Source organism: Erithacus rubecula (assembly GCF_903797595.1).
Source record: "Erithacus rubecula genome assembly, chromosome: 15".
NCBI lineage: Eukaryota > Metazoa > Chordata > Aves > Passeriformes > Muscicapidae > Erithacus > Erithacus rubecula.
Window position 1 is genome coordinate 16,040,815 of NC_136667.1, and position 18,651 is coordinate 16,059,465.

The following is an 18,651-nucleotide window of genomic DNA, read 5'->3' on the forward strand; positions in this document are numbered from 1 at the left end:
AGGAGGGAGGAGGGAGCTGACACGCCCTGACCAGGTGGTTCTGTTTCCAAAATCCCTGAAAAGCTTGAATACCTGTTGGAATGCCCCAGGGGGAAGAGCCAGCCATGAACCTTCATGTTCCTGTGTGAAAGTTTCTTTTGCTGACTCTCTGCTGCCATTCCACCATGCCCCAAATTCTCTGTGACACTCAATCCAGGGATAGTGACACTGGGTAGTGTGTGTGGCCCTAGATTTGGGTACAGAGGCACTGAGTGGCTATGCTTGAGCTTAGGCTCAGCTTAGCAGGGCTTAACCCAGTTCCAGCTATCTTGCCTGTCAGGCCACAACTCAGCTTTGAGTCATCTCCTCCCCCAGGCTCAGCTTGGACCTGGATGTTCTGGGAGGCTGGACCAAGTGTCACCCTCCAGCTAGAGCCAGAGTGGACAGTTTGGTGTCTGGATTTGTGGCTTAAGACCAAGGCTTGCACAAACATAACTGGGAGGGTGTGAGGGGGGTTCTCTGCAGAAGCTGCCCCTGTGAGCCTGAGCAGGTCTGTCCCAGCACAGGAGGGACAGGGACCTGCTGGAGAGACCCCAGAGGAGCACCAGGATGAGCAGAGGGATGGAGCAGCTCTGCTGGGAGGGAAGGTTGGGAGAGCTGGGGTTGTTGAGCCTGGAAAAAAAAACTGCTTGAGGGTGACCTTCCAGTCCACAAGAAAAGTGGAGAAAAACTTTTCACAAGGGCCAGGGGGATGGGTTCAGACTAAGAGAGTCGCTTCACATGGATCTTAGGAGAAAGTTCTTCCCTGTGAGGGTGGGCAGGCCCTGGCACAGGTGCCCAGAGCAGCTGTGGCTGCCCCTGGATCCCTGGAAATGTCCAAGGCCAGGCTGGATGGAGCTCTGAGCAGCCTGGGACAGTGGGAGGTGTCCCTGCCCATTGTAGGGGACTGGAACAAGGTGATCTTTAAGGTCCTTTGCAACCCAAACCATTCTGTGAAGGCAGCTGAGCCCTGCAGAGGCCAATGCAGCATGATTGGAGAGGTGTCCATGGGCTAAAGGGGCTGCTCAAGGGCTTTGTCCAGCAGGTGTGAGCAGCTCTTTCCACCCCCTGCCATGTTAATGTGGTGCTCTGCCCTCTCCAGTGAGCCCCTGCTTCCCTCTGGCACAGAACTGGGGGGGGGAACAGCCACAACAATCCCTCTGTGATGCACAGATTCCCTGGCAGAGACCTTCATCCCCGTGCTGCTGTGGATGCTGCAGAATCTGAGCAGCACAGTGATGGTCAGAGTGCTCTGATGGTGGTGGCTGTGGCCAGGCTGGGCACCACTGTCCATGCCACACTCCTGTGGGTGTGAGGGAATTCTAGGCCTTTGGTTATCCCTCCTGGCTCTCTGTTTGACCAGAATAATTTCCTTCCCATCTTTCCTACATAGATTTGGGCAGGGGGAAAGGGTGTGGAGAGGTTTGGGGCTGAGAGATGAGGTGGCTGCAGGTGAGAATTCATTCAGGATCGAGATCTCTGAGCAGCATGGTGGGGCAGCTTCAAAAAGGGGTTAAAAATCAGAATCATCTTAAAGAACAAACATTCAGAGAGCAGAAGAGTTCTCATGTGATGTGAGTTTCCAGGCTGAAGGGATTATATGTGCATCATTCTTCTGTGTGACAGATGCCCCGGGGAAAGGGCTGTGTTTTACCCCTGCTCTGGACATGGATACTGGCAAGGAAAACAAGGCATTTTTTTGGCATCATGTGTGCTTGGGAAAGGAACTGTGCAATGAATAAATTAAAGGCACACAAGTGAAGCTGGGTTGTCATGGCGACCAAATAGCTTCTATTGTTCCACAAGGAGTGTTATTACTTACTGCCCCTTGTAGGATAATTAATTAATCCTCAGACATGCTTTTGGGAACAATGGCCCTGGTGCTGGGGCTGGGCAGGCTGAGGAGAGCCCCCAGCTCTCCCAGGCCTTTCCCTGGGACTCCTGGCGCCTGCTGGCTGCCTGGTGGTGGGGAGCAAGTGCTCTCAGTGACCAGGCACTGCATGCCTCCAAAAGCTGTTTTCCATGGGAGTCCAGCTGGTTGTGGTGCTGTGGATGCAGCTCCATCCACGAGCCCTCACTCCCCTGGGAGTTGTGTTCCCAAAATGAAGATGTGGTGACATGCCTGTCCTGGAGCACACAGGGCTCTCTGAGAAGGCAGCACAGCCATGTCCTGATGCTGGGTGTTCCCAGACACTCTGGCACACAGGATGCTTTGCCTGTTGATGCCATGTGTGTTCTGAGACCCAAAGCTGATTCACCTCCAGCTCCCTTGAGATGCTGTGCCAGTGTTCATAGGTACAGTGGGAACCATCTCCCAGTGATCACAGACCAAAACTGCAGCCCTTGTTTCAAGAAGTGTCTCCTCCTGGTTCATGGCAGCTGCTGCCTGTGTGTGGCCAGCCATGTTGTCAGTTCACTTTCTGGAGTGATGCTTTCTTGCTGTGCACCCCCTCAGCTGCAGCCTCTGCTCTTGTCAGTGATTAGAAGGATTATTTGCTGAGCCAAGATCAGTGACATCAACTGAAATGTCTGGGGAAGGATGCCAGGGGCCAGGCCAAGCAGGTACTGGGGAGGGCACATGTGAGTGGCAGACCCTCCGGGAAGTGCTGATCCATGAAGATGAAAGGCCTTGCTGGAGTCTTTTCATCTCCTGCACAGATTTGCAAGTCAGGGATTTGAAGGCAGGCTGGAAGGGAGGAGGGATGTCCTGCTGCTGCTGTTGAGGAGCTCAGGTACCCATGAAGGACAGCAGGATGGATCTCCTGGAGAACTCACCCAGCCCATCTCCTGGAACTGACCTGGCACTGAGTTGGAGAGCAGGGTGATGTCTGGAATGGCTGCCTGGAACAGAGGCTGGAGAATAAACTGGGTTTTATAAATTAAAGTTTATTAGAGGCCTTTAACAGCTGCACCTTGGGCAGTCAACAGCCTCCAAGGCTACACCCAAGATGCACAATGGTCATGAGTTTTTGGGCAGATATAAGTTTGGTCTATTTGCATATCAGAGGTTAATTGTTCAATTACAGCTTCAGGTAATGAAGTCAAATTTCCTCAGTTTGCTCCCCCCAAATTCACTTTTGTTTATATTTTTGGGGCCTGAGGCTGTGATGGTGTCCTTGGTTCTCAGGCCTGGAAGGATTGTTTTGTCTGACCAAACTGTGAAGAGAGCTCACTGGCACTATGCAGAGTTCAGAGTTATTCACTAATGCAGCACAGCACCTGAAAAATATAAAAGCTAAAACTTAAGGCATCAAGGGAACAGCCTGCAGGTGTTTATGGACTCCTGTAGGTGTGCAGTGGCACTGGGGCACATTCAGGTCTCTTGGTGTGGTCAGGTTCCTGAGGAGTCCAGCAGTTTCTGAGCTGGGGAGGGAAGAGCTCTGGCAGTGTGGAGCTCATGTCTGTCACTGGAGCAGCCTGTGGCTGTCTGTCATTGTGCTTCATGGCCAGGATGCTGCCCAGTCACCCATCCTAAGGCTCTGCCCTGGTGGTGCAGTGCCCAGTACCAATTTTTTAGAAAGAGCTGCAAATCTCCCCCCACTCTGGATGTCCCTTCCTCCAGCTGAGGACTGCTCAGGGTGTGCTGTATATTCCTGCATGGTGGGACCAGACAAGGACTAATTCTTCCAGTGTAGCCTTTTCCCTCTCTAGGCAATCTCTGGGGACATATTTTTCTAGAACCAGACAGTTCAGACTCCCTTGAAGTATTAATGCACTATTTCAACAAGGAAAACTACCAGAAGTTTTGTATGCATTTGAAATAAGAGGAGGTTACCCTTCATAATGCTTCAATTTTCCTGCCCTGTGATCTGTGCAGTCCTGAACCTGCTCCCTCCTGTGTCTGCACACCATAGACAGCTCAGAGCATCCAGCCATTATAGTCATGATTTCTTTGTGGCTCCTATAATTTATTCATCCCAAGATGCTCTCCTACATCTGCAATAACATCATTTCAGTTTGTTATAGCACCAGCTTTAAAGTTTTATAAACCTGGTGACAAGTTGAAAAGTTACAAGAGGATTGTTGCAGAGGGCTAATGTAGGAAACAAGGCTCCAGATAAAAACATTTGCAGGAATAGGGGTGTGAAAGGAGGGATGCCTGTGGGATTGCCAATCCCTTTTGCTGGGGGATAATCTGCAGTGAGAAGGGGTTGAGGGTCAGGGCAGGATGCTTGGCTTGATGTTTTCCTTCAGAGAATCCCAGAATGGTCTGGGTTGGAAGGGTTTAAAGCCCATCTCATTTCAGACCAGGACACCTTCCACTACCCCAGGTTGTTCCAAGCCCCATCCAGCCTGGTCTTGGACAATTCCAGGGATCCAGGGGCAGCCACAGCTGCTCTGGGCAGCCTCTTGCAATGGCTCACTGCTTCCCAGCCCTGTGCCCTGCTGCCAGGCTGTGCCTGCAGAGTGGCTGCTCTGGTGCTGGCATCTCTTGGAGGTTATGGCAGGAAGCATCGTGGCTCTTATTTCCCAACTTCTCAAAGCTTGCTTGAAAAACAAGCTGTCTGCTTTGGCAGATTTCCCTGCTCAAGAGAGATGTAAAGCATCAAGGCAGCCATGAGCTGCAGGGGTTTGCAATTGGCTTTTAATCCAAAATGAAGTGGACCAGGTTTTGTGTAAGAGTGTTCTTGACCAGGACAGTTCATCCTACAACCATCAATGGGACATCACTCTTCTCACTACATCAAATTTTCCAGGTTTTGGGTGTGCTTGAAATGGGCTTTGTGGTGGAATCTGTCCTGAGCAGGCTTTGCAGTTCTGTTTTCACTGGGATATATGTACACCTGCAATACTGGACAAACACGACTTTGCTGCAATGTGCCCTTGAAAAGGATTTTCCATTGCTGTAGATGCCTTGATCCTTAAAAAACAAGATTTTAAAGGAGAAAGTTCTACCATTATATTGTGCCTTTTAGTACCCTCTCCAAATGTGTCAATGTTTTCCTTATTCCTAATTGAAAACGTTCTGTTTTATTGCTGTCTCTTTTCAATGGAGAAATGACTTACAGATACTTCTCAGTCTCTATGTCCTTGGGTATCCAAGTGTTTTTTAAAAGCAAAGGTTAAAGCATTTAAATCCAACAGTCAGAGTTTTCTGGAGTTATATGCTGTGAGATACAAGTATGACATGACACTCCAGTGCTGCAAATGTTTCTCTGTAGCCTTGGGTATCCCCAGCCCTGTGACACTGTGGTATCTAAACTCTGTGTGTGTGTATACATTACATCTTGGTATTCAAGGCTGCTGAATATTTAGGGCTGCCAAAATATGGGAAAAGCAGGAGGCAGGGTTGGTGCTGAGCTGCAGATGGTGCTCTGTCATGGTGCTGCAGGGGATACAGTCCTGCTGGATTGCTGGAGGCTCCAGGATGGAAGTGTTGTAGGTAGCAGAGGGTGCTGTGGGGCCTTGGTGGTGGAGAAGGACTCAGGGGGGATTCATGTTAAATAGCAGGAAAAATTTCTTCACTGGATGAGCGGTTAAAAATTTGAACAAGCTCCCCAGGGGAGTAGCAAAGTCTCCATCCCTGGCAGTGCTCAAAAACCTGGCAGCTTGTAGTGTGGTTTAGTGGCCATGGGGGTATTTGGTCAAAGGTTGGACTTGATGACCTTGGAGCTCTTTTCCAACCTTAATGACTCTATGAGATTTGATCTGCTGATGGAAAGGATGGCAGAGCTCTGACTTGGGGTGAGTTATCCCTACAGGCATGGGCAGGTGGGGGTTATGTGCCTTTTTTTTGTACACAAGGGGTTTCTCTGTCCTGTGAACTAAAGCAGGGTGTTGCAGCAGACAGCAAAAGGGATGAAAGGTTTCCTCAGGGTTTCCTCTGCTGGGCTCACTCAGCTCTTGGCCCTTCAGCTCCTGGTGTGAGTGCATGGCTGGGAAATCAAACAGTGCTGCTTCTTTACATGTGGAACAGCATTTTCCTCAAGGAGAGACCTTCCAGGGGAGGCAAAGGTCCATGTGCACACTGCCATCAGCCACAGCCACCCTGGGCACCTGCTCACTTTGCTTCCCCAGCAGTAGGAAGGGGGAGACACATGGACACTTGGCTGGCTGAGGGAAAGCAGCAGCATTTTGATGTTTTTTTCCTGCTGCCAGAGGGATGTTTGGAGGAATAAAAGATGGCTGTGAGAGTAACCTCCAAACCACTCTGGATCTGGCAGCTTTGAGATGCTCTTGTTTGCATGCAGGAGGCACAGCTGCTGCTCTGTGGCTCCTCTGGAGAGAGAGCAAGAGTAGAAATCCACTGAGCTCCAGAAACACCATAGCAAAGCTGGTGTCAGGGACCCACCTCACCTGCCACGGTTAGATTTGTGGCTGGGATGTTTTCATCTTTGCAGCAGTGATATCCTATGAGTGCTGAGGCTCAGGGTGATTTTCACTGCCTGAAAAGTCAAGGATCAGATGTGGATGCCTGCTCACATCACACAATGCCTTTTCTTTAACAGAATTCCCACTGGTTGTGCTGAAACATCCCTTGGACTGAGGCAGTGTGTGAGGACAAGAAAAGCCCCAGGGAAGATCTGCAGGGTGGTGCTGGGGGGATTGGGTGCTCAAGTTTAAACAAGGAGTGGTCCCCTGTCTGCCTGGAATATGGGGATGGTTCTTCCAAAGGGGCTGCATAAAATAGTCAAGAATAAAGTGAACTCATGAAGGGGCCTCAAGTGCTCCCCATTCTGAAATCAGTTGCAAAGAGGTTGTCCTGGCTTAAAAGCTAGAAAATAGGTCAGTGTGACTCATATGTCAATATTTACTGCATTTATGGCAACTTGTAGAAGGGAAAAATCTCGCCTGCCTTCCATAACACTTCACAAGTTATCCCATCCCCATGACAAAACTCTCCCCGTGCCCTTGCTCCTGGTTCTGCTTGGGCTGCAGTGACAGCCCAGTAAATTCACCACTACTTGGAGTCCAGTTGCTAAGTAACAAGCCAAAGCTCACCATGCAGTCTCTCCAAATGCCCTGGACAAAGCCCCAGGAATTCCTTTGGAGACAGAGGTCTCAAGGGCTTGGGGCAGGGAGCAGCAGTCCTGAGGGTCTCCTGATGCCAGGGACAGCTCCACTGCTTCCCCAAAAACTGCTCCCTGTGCTTGTGCTGATGGGCTATGGCTTTTTCAGCATTAATGATGACCTTGAATGAATATTTTTGTTGGCCAAAAGGCACGATTTGGCCATTAGTAGGAGGTGAAGTGTAGGAACCTTGCTGGAGCAAGCTCTCAGCTGAGGATGGACTGAGCTGCTGGACAAGGGAATGATTCTCGCTCTTGCCCCTGAAGCTTTTCATTCTACTCTGCTTGTTTCTGCCTGGGGATCTTACAGCATCCACCTGATATCTTAATGGGAGAATTTGCAGAATGCTCTTTGGCTAATGGGAAATTCTGGGTGATGGGACAGCTGTGGGGTGACCTGGCTGATTCCCAACCCAGAGCTTGGGGTCTGCAGCACAAATAAAACCCGGTGGCGACTCTTGTCAAGAGCAATGCCCCTCTGTGACTCTGCTCTCCCTGAGGAGCAGCTCTATGACTCCTCCAGTTCAACCCAAGCCTGGGGAAGGCTGGGACAGCTCTCAGAACTGGAATTGCCACGTTGTGCTCAGCAGGCAGCTCCCAAGGCCGGGAGCAGCCGGGAGGCGGCTGCGCCCCACGCCAGCACATGAGTCGTGCTGGGGAGGAGGAGAGGCTGTGGCTGGATGGTTTGCAACAGGGCTATGCATTGCACTGCTCCATCTGTTCCCCCAGCAGCTGAGTTATCTTTAGCTCTGAACATGTCAGTGTTGTATGGTGCTGGTATGAACCATTTCAGCTTGCACCCCAGAATCCCTGTAGTAGTTAGAATTCCTGCTGCAGAAAACTGCCTGGGATAACTTCCTCCCCACCTCCCCCCCTCCCCTTGCTTAAATTTTTATTCATGTTTTTACATGGGCAAAACTCCCCCAGCCTATATATATTTTATATATATATAAGTATTAAAAATCTGGCTCTATCTGAGAGCAATGTTCCAAAGTGCCACCTGTTTCAATAGCAGTGTTGCAGCATTGGAGAGGATTACTGCAGAATGCTAAAGTAGCTTTGCCCCCCAAGTGAAAGCTTCATCTGATTTGATTGAAAACCAAATTAGACCTTGAGAATCTGACCCTTTGACATCCTGTCATATATACATTTAAAGCACCCAGCAACAGAGAATGTATTTGTGCAAGAGTGCCAGTACCTCAATATAGAACCCAAATCCAAAATACAAGTGCTTGCGTGTCGTGCTGCTATTTGAATATGTAAATAAATGTGGCTATAAATAGCTCTGTATGTTATGTACATGTTAAGTGAAGGTGGCAGATCCGACAGCTGAATGGCTCTGCTGCTTCAGAGTGCTGGGAGAGGCTCCCTGCACGCTCCCCACATCTCATGTGTGCTCCCACCCCTCTCAGCCTCTCTGCTATCACATTTTTCAGGCCTCTGGAGAAGATCGTGTGTGGGGACAGGAGCTGTTAATATTCTGAGTCTGTGCTGAGTTGCTAGGCTACAGAGAAAAAGGAACATTCAAGGAAAAGGGATGGTGGAAGGAAGAGGGTCTGCTGAGCTGTTTGGAGAACCAGAGGGGATCCTCTGAGGTCCTCTAGTCAGATGAAGGGATCATTTTGGGGAAGGAGGACATGCATGCCTGTGGGATGAGCTGTGGGTAAAACCTGCTGCCCTGGCACAAACAGAATCTCAGGCCAGCCCCAGCCAGAAAAAAATGGCAGAGGAGTGAGTAAAGGCAAGATCCATTGTCCCCTCCCTGCCAGGTGTGCACAGCTGGTCCCAGGGTGTGCTGGCTCACCAGGCTGCCCATGCCATCTCATCCATCCTTGCCTGCAATTTCCAGGCTGTGCTGGGCTCCCATCTGAGGCTCTGGTGAGCAAACCCAAAACATGCTCATTGCTTACAGGTCGGATCTCCTCTCCTTTTCCCTCTGCAGCACTCTGCTAGCCCAGTGTCTCTGCATCCTCAGTGGCTGTAGGGGAAGGCAGCTGTGGCTCCTGTGCCCCTGACCACCTCCTCTGATGCTTTCCTAGGTCACTGATACACCAAGCATTGACCCTTTCATCCATCAAGAGTTTGCAGCTAGGATTGCAGAGGTTTTACAATACAGGAGCTCTTGTCTGAGCCCCGTTATCCCAAGTGCCAGCTGTTTGCCCCAAAAAGCAGTGTCAGGTATTTAGCTGTCCCAGCTGGGAGCCATCAGACCTTTCAGGTTCTGTGTGTTCCACTCCTCTGGAGGGAAGGATGGGTTTGCCCTATGCTTTTCTCCGTATCAGATCCCTCAGGACAAAAAAAAAAAAAAAAAAAAAAAAAAAAAGAGTGTTTTTGGGTATTTTTATTATCTAGATACTTTATTTACTGAGCTCACGTGGGCTCCCTGCCAGCTCTGCAAATAGAGCTCCTTGGCTCCAGGACTGTTGGTCCTGGTGCTGCAGAGAGCACTCACTCAGCCTGGACAGGGACTGCAGCTTGTGCTCCCCATCCAGTTGGCTGTGAAGTCAAAGTCTGCTCTGCCTGTGGACCTCCACAGCCTGCTAAAACCTTTTTTTTCATTTTTTTCCTTCATGCATCCTGCAATAAGCTTGGCTCGTTCAGCAGAGTCAGGAGTGCTGTGTGCAGCTGCAGTGGGGATGCTGTTCTCAGTGCCAGCAGCACCCACCCATCATGTCTGTGATCCCACAGTCAGGAGTGGGGTGGATGGAGTGGAGACGGCCAGCCTGGTCCATCTGGTGGCCACTCTGCTGGCCTCAGCCTGGGCTGGTTCCCTTGCCTTGAGGCTGGAATGACCACAGGCAGACTAACCCATGGATGGAGGAGCTTTCCATCATCCTTCCATCATGTCTGCTGCTTCCAGTAACCCTGACAAGTGGAAAATCTTTCCTAGAACAGATCTGACCATAGCTCTGCCCTTTCTTGCTGTCCCAGCATGACTGGGCAGTGCTCTGTCCACACTACAGCTGATAAATCTGATTGCTGGCCCTTCTCTCTAACACCATCCCCTCTCACTGAGCTTGTCCCCTGTGGTGTGGTTATTCAGAATATTCACTGCAGAAAGTCACCCCTGATACAGAACCAGGTCTCTGGGTGCAGGAATCTGAGGGTTTGCAGGTGAAATGGTTTGCATCCACTTTGCTTGTTCCTGTTGAAAATCAGGACTTGTTTTCCCAGCCCCAGGGCTGCCATCCTCTGTGCTGGACCGTGCCAGACCTAACTGAAGCCCCTGTCAGAAATAAGTTCTGCTCTCCACCATCTACTTCATCCTTCCTACATGATCAAACTTTGCTCTCTACAGGAAACAAACACCAGTCTAAGCTTTTGGTCAAGCCAACCTGTGCCAGCCTAGCTGAGGTGATGGTTTCACCCAGGAGGTGCTACTTGTCTTAAATTATTTAAAGGATTTGTTTGCCTCTGGCTACCTCCTGGGAAATGACATCTTTCTGGCAATTTTTGGAACCTGAAACAGGAAATCTTCCTTCCCTAAGTTAAAACAATGTCTTCAAAGCCCTGTGTGCCTTGCTATTGTTGCAGAGTCCCGTGGTTTCAATGCTCAGGGCTGGATATACATTTATTATATTTTGCCATGTAAAGTAATATGTTTTTTATTTTATTTTACCATGTAAAGTAATAATATTGCTTTATTTATAACATGAATTCCTACCTCTGCAGCCCCAAACTGCACTGGAGGTCTTGACAGCCCAGAGAATTACAAGATATGTCTAATTTTTTTCCTCAGGGAGGAAAAAATAATTTCTGTGTTTACACACTTAGCACTTGCCCAGAGATGTGGGGGAAAGGTTTAGGAAGCATCACTCATCTTCCAGCATCAGCCTTCCCTTGACATAATCCAGTTTTCTTCCTCCATCCTTCTGAGAGCTTTGGAAACTGATATCTTCACTAGTTCACTGTTCAAATGTCTCACTCAGATTTAATTTACTCTAATAGGCTGGTTGTTGCATGTTTAATTAAATACCAAGTAATTATTAAAAGCATTTTTGAGCTTTCATGGCTGTATATTAGATATGCCAATATGTGTGTACAGGAGGACACTGGCAGCAGAGTAAGGCAGGAAGGGCAGTGCCAGGAAGGAGAGGAGAGAGCTGGGATTCAGACACCAACACTTCAGGTCACCAGTGGAAGGTGAAGGTGGCCCTGCAAACCACCAGGGTTTTCTGTGGTGGGTCAGCATAATCTGTTTTAAATCACCAAGCACTTCTCACCAAGCTTTTTGTAATAAAAGCAAGTTCTTGGATTCCCTTTCCTGGTCATGATTCCCTGGGACTCCACAGAGATAGGGCATTAATGCTTGTGTCCCATACTGTGGGCATGTGCATGCCTGGGGAGAGGTTAAGAGAGTTATCAAAAAGGGCTACAGTAAGATTTTTGCCTTAAGTAAATATGGCAAGGGAGAGAAGGGACTTGGGAAGGCTTGGAGCAGCCATTTGGAGACCTCTGATGCTCCAGCAAAACATAAATGTGAGTTCCCTATCAGTTCCCAGCCCATCTAGGATTAGAAGATGGTGTAACAGCATCCATTTCTGCCCCCAAAATGGTCGAATTAATGTAGTGCCTTTCCCAAATTTTATATATGGCCTTAGTTCTCTGCCCTTAGGTGGGTCTCTGGCCAAAGTCTGCCCTTCTGTGCTGGCTTGCCATGGCAAACTAGAGGCAACAAAAATGTGTCCCCATTGAGTGGCTGCTCTCTGGAACAGGCAATTTCTCAAGTTGTGCAGGGTTTTCAGAGCAATCTAGCTGGTGGTGCACAAACAGGACAATTGAGGGGCAAAAAGGGCTCTGGGTTGAACCTGGCTGGTGGAACCTGGGGGGGACAGAGTGAGGAGGGCAACTCACAGGAATGGTGTGCACCAGCCTGTGAATGCTGGTGAGACTCAGGGAAAACAGCACTTTGAGTTTTCCCAAGCTACTCAAAGGAAAACAAAAGGGAAATAATTAATAACAAAATTTAACACCTGCTGTTGTGGACAGGAGGAGTGTGTGAAAAACGTGATGCTTTGGTAAAAGCATGTTTACAAGAAGTGCTGCCTTCCTTGGACCAATGAGCTTAATTCTATCCTTGGTTCAACAAACCAGTCTATAAAAATGTGATTAAGCCTCCAATAAACTGCTTCTCCTACTTTCTGGATGGAGCCTGTGTTGCTGTATTTTTTTGCTGCTCCCCAGCCTTACAATGACACCAGCCCAGCAGGAATGGTGTCGTTGCAAGGTTAGGAAGTGGCAAAGAACACAGCAAAAAAACTCTTTTCAGGTAGTAAGAAAGAGCAATTTATTGAAAAGCCATAGCATTTATATAAGGGAGATCATGAAAAACAAAGTAGAAAAGACTAATTGGTCCAAGAAAGCAACACCTCTTTGAAAACATGCTTTGTGCAAAATATCATGAGACACTCACATGGCTCAGTGGTCAACACCAGGTGTGTATCTGTGTTTTCTTTCTTTTTTCCCTTGTTTTGTCTCTGAGAAAGATCCCCAGCCTGGGAAAGATCCAGGTTGAAGCTGAGAAAAGTCAACAGCCTGGGAAAAAAAACAGATTAGGTTTCTCCATGAGCCTTCAGCAGTGCCCACAGAATGGTGTGCACCTGCCCACAGGAATGGTGTGCACCAGTCCAGCAGGAATAATGTGCACCTGCCCACAGGAATGGTATGCACCAGGCACAGGAATGGTGTGCACCAGCTCACAGATTTCATGGCTCAGGGGTAGAAATTAAATGGTGTTGTTTTCAAAGCACTTGCCTGAGGAAGATATGCTGCAGGTGGTGATTTTGGAATTGCTGCCTCTAACTCTGAGCAAGGTGTCTGTTCTGCCTGTGCTCACAGAGGGGTGATGCTCATCCCTGTGCCCATCAGTTCTGTCTCTTTGCTCTCAGTCTCTGCTTCCAGCAGCACTGGGGCAGTTCAGCAGGTGGCACGTGCTGCTCCGACAGGGCACTGAGGGCCAGGCTCAGCACTCTGGAGGCCACAGCAGATCCCCTTGGCTCAGGACCCAGCTGTGTCCTCTAAACTGACAGCTGCAGGGCCAGCACCATTCCAGGTGCTGCAGGGATAGGGCCAGGCAGGAGAGAAATAGGGCAACAAAGCCACACTTTCCCTGCACACCCTGAGTTGTCGAGGATATTGCCAACACCTGTCCCAGTTTCTGGTCATGCATTCAGCAATTAAACACATGCAAATTACTACAAAAGTAGATCAGATTAGTGAGGGGAACATATCTATGCAAAGTACTTCTCAGGTCTCGAAGAAAATGAGTTCAAGAGCACACAGACCTGCAGTACAGAAGAGCACAGAGTATATCCTAGAAGTCAACCCCTCCATGCACTGCTGGAAGAGTTCTTTTCCTGATTCCCAAGTCAGTGCTGATATCTGGCTATTCAAAAAGAGGGAAGGTGGAAAAAAAATGTGTCTTTCCTGCCTGCTAGGCTCAAGTGTAGTGAGAAGGGCAGTAATTGAAATATTTGTCACTTTATGTATAACAGCTGTCACACAGAACTTCAGACTTGTAAGCTGGGCACTGGCACTTGCACCAAAACAGAAATTAAAAGCAATGTTTTGGCAGGATGCTCTCCCCATGAAAAGTACAGTAAGTACAAAAGCTGCTGCCTCCTTCCTCAAGCAAAGGTGAGAGTCTGAACAGACTCTGCTGTCTGGGGGCTGCTGGCAGGTATTTACTTCTGGCGGGTTAAGTGGTGGACATTGAAGTCTGGGATGCCTTGATTTATCTGTTTGGAGATGGACAATCCCATGAGAGGGCTAAGTAGTTTTCTCTGATGAGCTTGCTGAGGAAGGGCTGTGGTCATTGTGCTCTTTCCTTCTTGTACATCCCTGTACATTCCTGCACATTCCTGCACATTCCTGTATATTCCTGCACATTCCCGTACATTTTACACTGCTCCAATTCCTTGCAGCTGACTGCAGACAGATCCTGTCTTCTCCTCTTCAAAACAAAAAAATTCCTCTTATTTCTCCTATCCCCCTCTTCAAATGAAACATACTTGAGGACTACTTTGTCCTTTAATTTCTTTCCCAAGAATGACGGGAACAAGAGCTGGTGTTTAATCATCAAAGAAGTTGAAGCCAGCAAACTGTTCATTAGTCTCTGGCAGTGGCAGCTTGGTTTTTACTAAGTCAGATGTTCCATTTTTCTCCCTCTTTCTGGAGCATCTTGGCTTTCCTAATGTTCTTTTGTGATCTTGGACAAGGAGACCATATGTCATTTGCTTATATAGGGAAGGGCTTTTATTTGGTTGCTTCTCCAAAAGGAGCTTCTTTATCAAAGTCAGGGGGGAAAAAAGTCAAGTGGCACAGCTAGAGCTGGAGATGAGTTGCAAAACCTCCTTTATCCCTCATGCCCAGAGTCATGCAGCAGCAGAAGAGCAGTGCACTCTCTTCCCTGCAGAAAAGTTATTGTTCCCAGTGCCTTACAAGTGCTTGGTGAAACAGCCTCCAGTAGCAGCCTGGAACAGTCACCTTCACTTTCAAAGCCCCACTGAAAGGTATCCAACTCATTTGTCATCCACAAAAATGGACCAGGCACAGGCGATATCTGTGTTGCCAGAATTGCTGGATTCTGAGCAAATATTTGACCTCTCCACACGTTATTCTTTCAATTTCTGGTCCTGGTGCCTGAGTCTAGTGGAGCCCCTGATGAACCTGCACACTTCTGCCTCTGGACTGGTTCAGTGCTGAGGGTTCTCTGGGTCACAGCACGAAGGAAAATGATCTGACCCAGCCTGGCCATGATGTGTGTCTCTCAGGAGCTGTGCTGGGGATTTAGGGAGAGCTGCCTGGGAGTTCTGCTCAAACATGGAAGCAGCTGGAGAATGGAGCTTTGCAGCAGCAGGCTCAGCATCCTTGAGCTATTCTTTCCTGTGAGATCCTTTCCATATCATCTTGAATTTATTTTCCATATTAATGCTCAGACCTTCCAAAATACTCTTATGCTCCTGACTTCATGCTTTTGTAACATCTAATTGCACAGGCTCTGTGGAAAGTTATTTCCATTACCTTGCCTTCAGTCTATTCTTGTGCAAAAACCCATTGCTGAATATCAGACTCTGCCAGAGCTCTGCTCTGTGCTTAACCCCTGCAGTTCTCCCTGCCTTGCTGTCTCCTGCTTCTGTCAGAGCCTCTCAACTACTTCTGAGAGTGTTTGTAGCTATTTGTGCTCTGATGAGTAACCCTGAAGTGTCTAAAAGAAGGTGGGACCCTGTGAGCCTCAGAGCACAAGGTTGTGGTTGTTTACCAACTTAATACCAGCACTACAGGGAGTTGGGAAAGAGAAAATCTGATTTGCACCTGTTTAAAGTGGTGTGGTTACAGTGAAGAACTCAGCTGAGGGACTCACTGCCATAGGAGTGCAGATGCCAAAGGTTGATTATTTTGAGAAATAAGACAAGCTCTCATAAAAGAAATGGAGTATCTTCAATTAAGAAGGTACATCAGCTCTGACTGAGGAGATCCTGAAGTCCAAATTGCTGCAGAATTAAGTATCACAACAAAGACCCTCCTTTGTAACTTATATTCCTCCCTGCCATTCTCTTTCCTGTCACTGAAGACAGGCTATGACTGCACAAAGACTTTTGGTCTGACAAAGTACACCTGTATTTCCAAAACCAGCACAAACATTTTTGCAAGAACTTCACTTTCAGGGTTCAGGGCAGGTTGGTGTCCTGCATACTGAGGAGAAGAGGGGCTCCTTAATTTTGTATCCCTCCTCTTTCTGCAGTGACAGAAAGGGACACGATGCCTTAACTGCTCCTGCCCTCCCCTTGCTGTTCTTTGGTCTGTAGAAAAGGAAGCTCAGGTTCCCAGGCTGAGCTGGCTCCCTGTGTCCCTTGGTGGATTGGGCACATCCCTGCAAACCATTAACACACAACCAGCTGCTCTGTGTGCTCACTGAGTTGTGGTGGGTTCAGATATCTGCTGCCTCCAAGCTTCAGCATCCTCCAGCCTGTCACTGCTTCAGCAGCACCAGTCTGTGCTCCCCACAGCAGGAGTGGCCCCTGGACTCAGAAACCCTCTCACTGCCTTGCTTCCCCCCAACTTTGCCTTCCTCTGCACAAAGGTGTTTTGTTCCTATGCTCAGATCTGGCATCTTAACTGGGACGCTTCTCCAAGGGGCAGCTTTGGTGTTGTGTGACAGGGGGTTAATTTCTGCTCCAGGGCTCACAGAGCCAGCTCCAGTGGGGAGGGGTCCAGGACCAATCCAGGTTTGCTTTCCAAGGAGCATTTCACTCCCAAAAGGGGCTCTGTGAGGTGGATGGGGAGAAGCACCTTATAGGATAGATGTTAATAAAGGTGTTTGGAAAATGAGCCAGTGGAAATTCATTCTTGAATTCATACCAATAGTGCCAGCTTATTTCCCTTCTTGCTGTGACTCAGCTGCTGTTCCCTCAGACTTCTCTGCCCTGTCCTCTGAGAGTCTGGGGAATCCCTGTGCACGCTTGGCTGAGTTTGTTGCCTCTGGGGTTCTGCAGGAAATACCTTCCTCCATTCATGCCCCTGCCATGTCAACACTCCAGCCACTCACACTGCACACAACTCTGGTTTTGGGGTCTCAGCTGAGCTGCAGGAAAGGCTGTAATTAATTATCAGCATCCTCTCATCTGGAGATGGATTTTAGCATCCCTGCCCTCAGCAGCTGGCGGGACACCCCATCATTCAGACACGTGGGGCTCCCCAGGTGATCTCCTCCTCCTTCTGCAGAATTTTGTGTCCCTCTAGGTGAACTCACAGGGCAGCACCTCTGCCCCATGAGTGTCTGCCAGCTCTCACCTCTGCCTTGCATGCCTCAATGAGCAGGGTGGAGGAGACAGAAAAAAGCCTTTGGAAAGGCTTTGGAGAACTTGGGAGTGGGGGTGTCAGGGGGAGCTGGCTCTGGCAGCTCACACGAGCTGCTCAGTGGAGCACACAGAGCCAGGCATGTGCAGGGATCCCTCAGGGACAGCCAGGCTCAGCAGCTTCCCAGCTTTCCAGCAGGCTCAGGTGCTATCTGAGCTCCAGGAGGAGAGCTGTGGTGCCCAGTGCCATCCCACACACTGCTGGGATGGGAAGGCAGCTCAGGGATGCTGCTGATGCTTGAGGATGCTGCTCAGGGATACTGCTACAGGGAATTAAAGAGCTGGGAGTGATACTGGAGCTAGGAGCTGCTGGGTACCAGACTTTGGGGTCTGGCCACTGCTGGGCTGGCAGAATGGAGGAAAGTCTTGTTTTGAAACACACGAGCCCTTTTAGCAAAGAGGCACGTGCTTTTTAGGTCAGTGACCCTCAGGAAGGCTGAAACAGCTTTTCCCTGGCCAGAGCTGTGGATTGTGGCATTTCAGCCTCCCACAGTGGGATGCTGGTCAGGGCAGGGGCAGCCTGACATGGACCAGGTAGCAAAGCCCAGCTGGACAGAGTTTGCAGGTATCCTTGCAAAACTGGGTTATCCTTGGGATGGAAAAAGGGAGAACAAGGGGAGGCATGCAATTTCTGGCCATATCCACCCTTCAAAAGCCCCCTTTTCTCTGTACCAGCCTTTTTTTTTTTTTTTTTTTAATGAATTCCAGTTCATGTTGAACACTTTCTAAAGTGCAGTGCAACCTGCAGGGAGTTTCTGATGAGGAGAGGTATCTCCCTTCTTCCAGCCTCTCCTCCCCCAGCAGACACAGATGAAGCAGGAGGTTGCACAGGGTGGCCTGGCACATCTGTGCCCCTTCCAGTGTGGGTCCTGCCTTCTATCCCAGATTAACTTGGCAGGGTGAGCTGGGAGTCCCTACAAAGCTCTCCCATCCTTGCCCCAGCTGGAATGGCCATGGCCAGACTCTGGCCCTGCCTGAGCAGGGTCAGTGGGATCCATCATTTGGAAGCATTTTTGTTGCTGCTGGAGCTGCACTGGTGCAGGGTGGGGAAGGTCTAGGCTGCCAGTTCAGAGGCAAGTGGAAAATCAGATTTTCCTGCACCTCTGGCTTACTCCTCCAGCAGCACCATTGGAGAACTCTGCTTACTGGGGGTGTGTGCAGAGGGAAAACCCCTCACTAACCCCTGACACAGGCAGCAGGGAGATCCAGCTGTGCTGTCCTACCAAAGTGCCTCAGTGGTGGGTGGAAGGAAGAGCTGGAGAGGTGTGTGGGCTCCAGGTGTGTTTGAATTCAAAGTTCTTCACTGAACCCAGCAAACTGGCCAACCTTCTGTCAGCTGGTGAATCTGGGAAACTCAGTGTCCTGGTTTGAAGGACAGGTGTCTGCCAATAAAGGCAGAAGCTTCTCTTTTAAATGGAGAATGTAAACCCCCTCCCTCCAAATTATTATCATTTTGAAATTAAGGGGCTCTCAGGAAAAGAGATGGGAATTAGGAAGAACAGTTCTTTACTAGGAAAATTAAAATAGAAATACAGTATTACAAAGAACAATCCCAACCCTGCCAGAGTCAGAATCCAAGCTGACACCCGTCAGTCAGTCAGGGTGGTGGCAGCAGTCCCATTCCATGGTGGCTGCATCCTCCTGCACTGGCAGATGTGGTTCAGCTGGAGCAGTGCTCCTGGAGAAGGTGCAGTTTCCTCTGAAGGTGCAGGGATGATGTGGAAGGGTCTGGCTTTCCTCTGGAATCCATTGGAGAGAAGGTGCCT

At 49.2% G+C, this 18,651-nt stretch overlaps 1 protein-coding gene across 6 annotated transcripts in view; it reads left to right on the top strand.

Moving 5' to 3' along the window:
* Positions 1–18,651, top strand: part of LOC306808324 (gamma-aminobutyric acid receptor subunit beta-4) — a 77,452-nt gene that overhangs the window by 28,492 nt on the left and 30,309 nt on the right. The gene's annotated exons all lie outside the window — the stretch shown is intronic.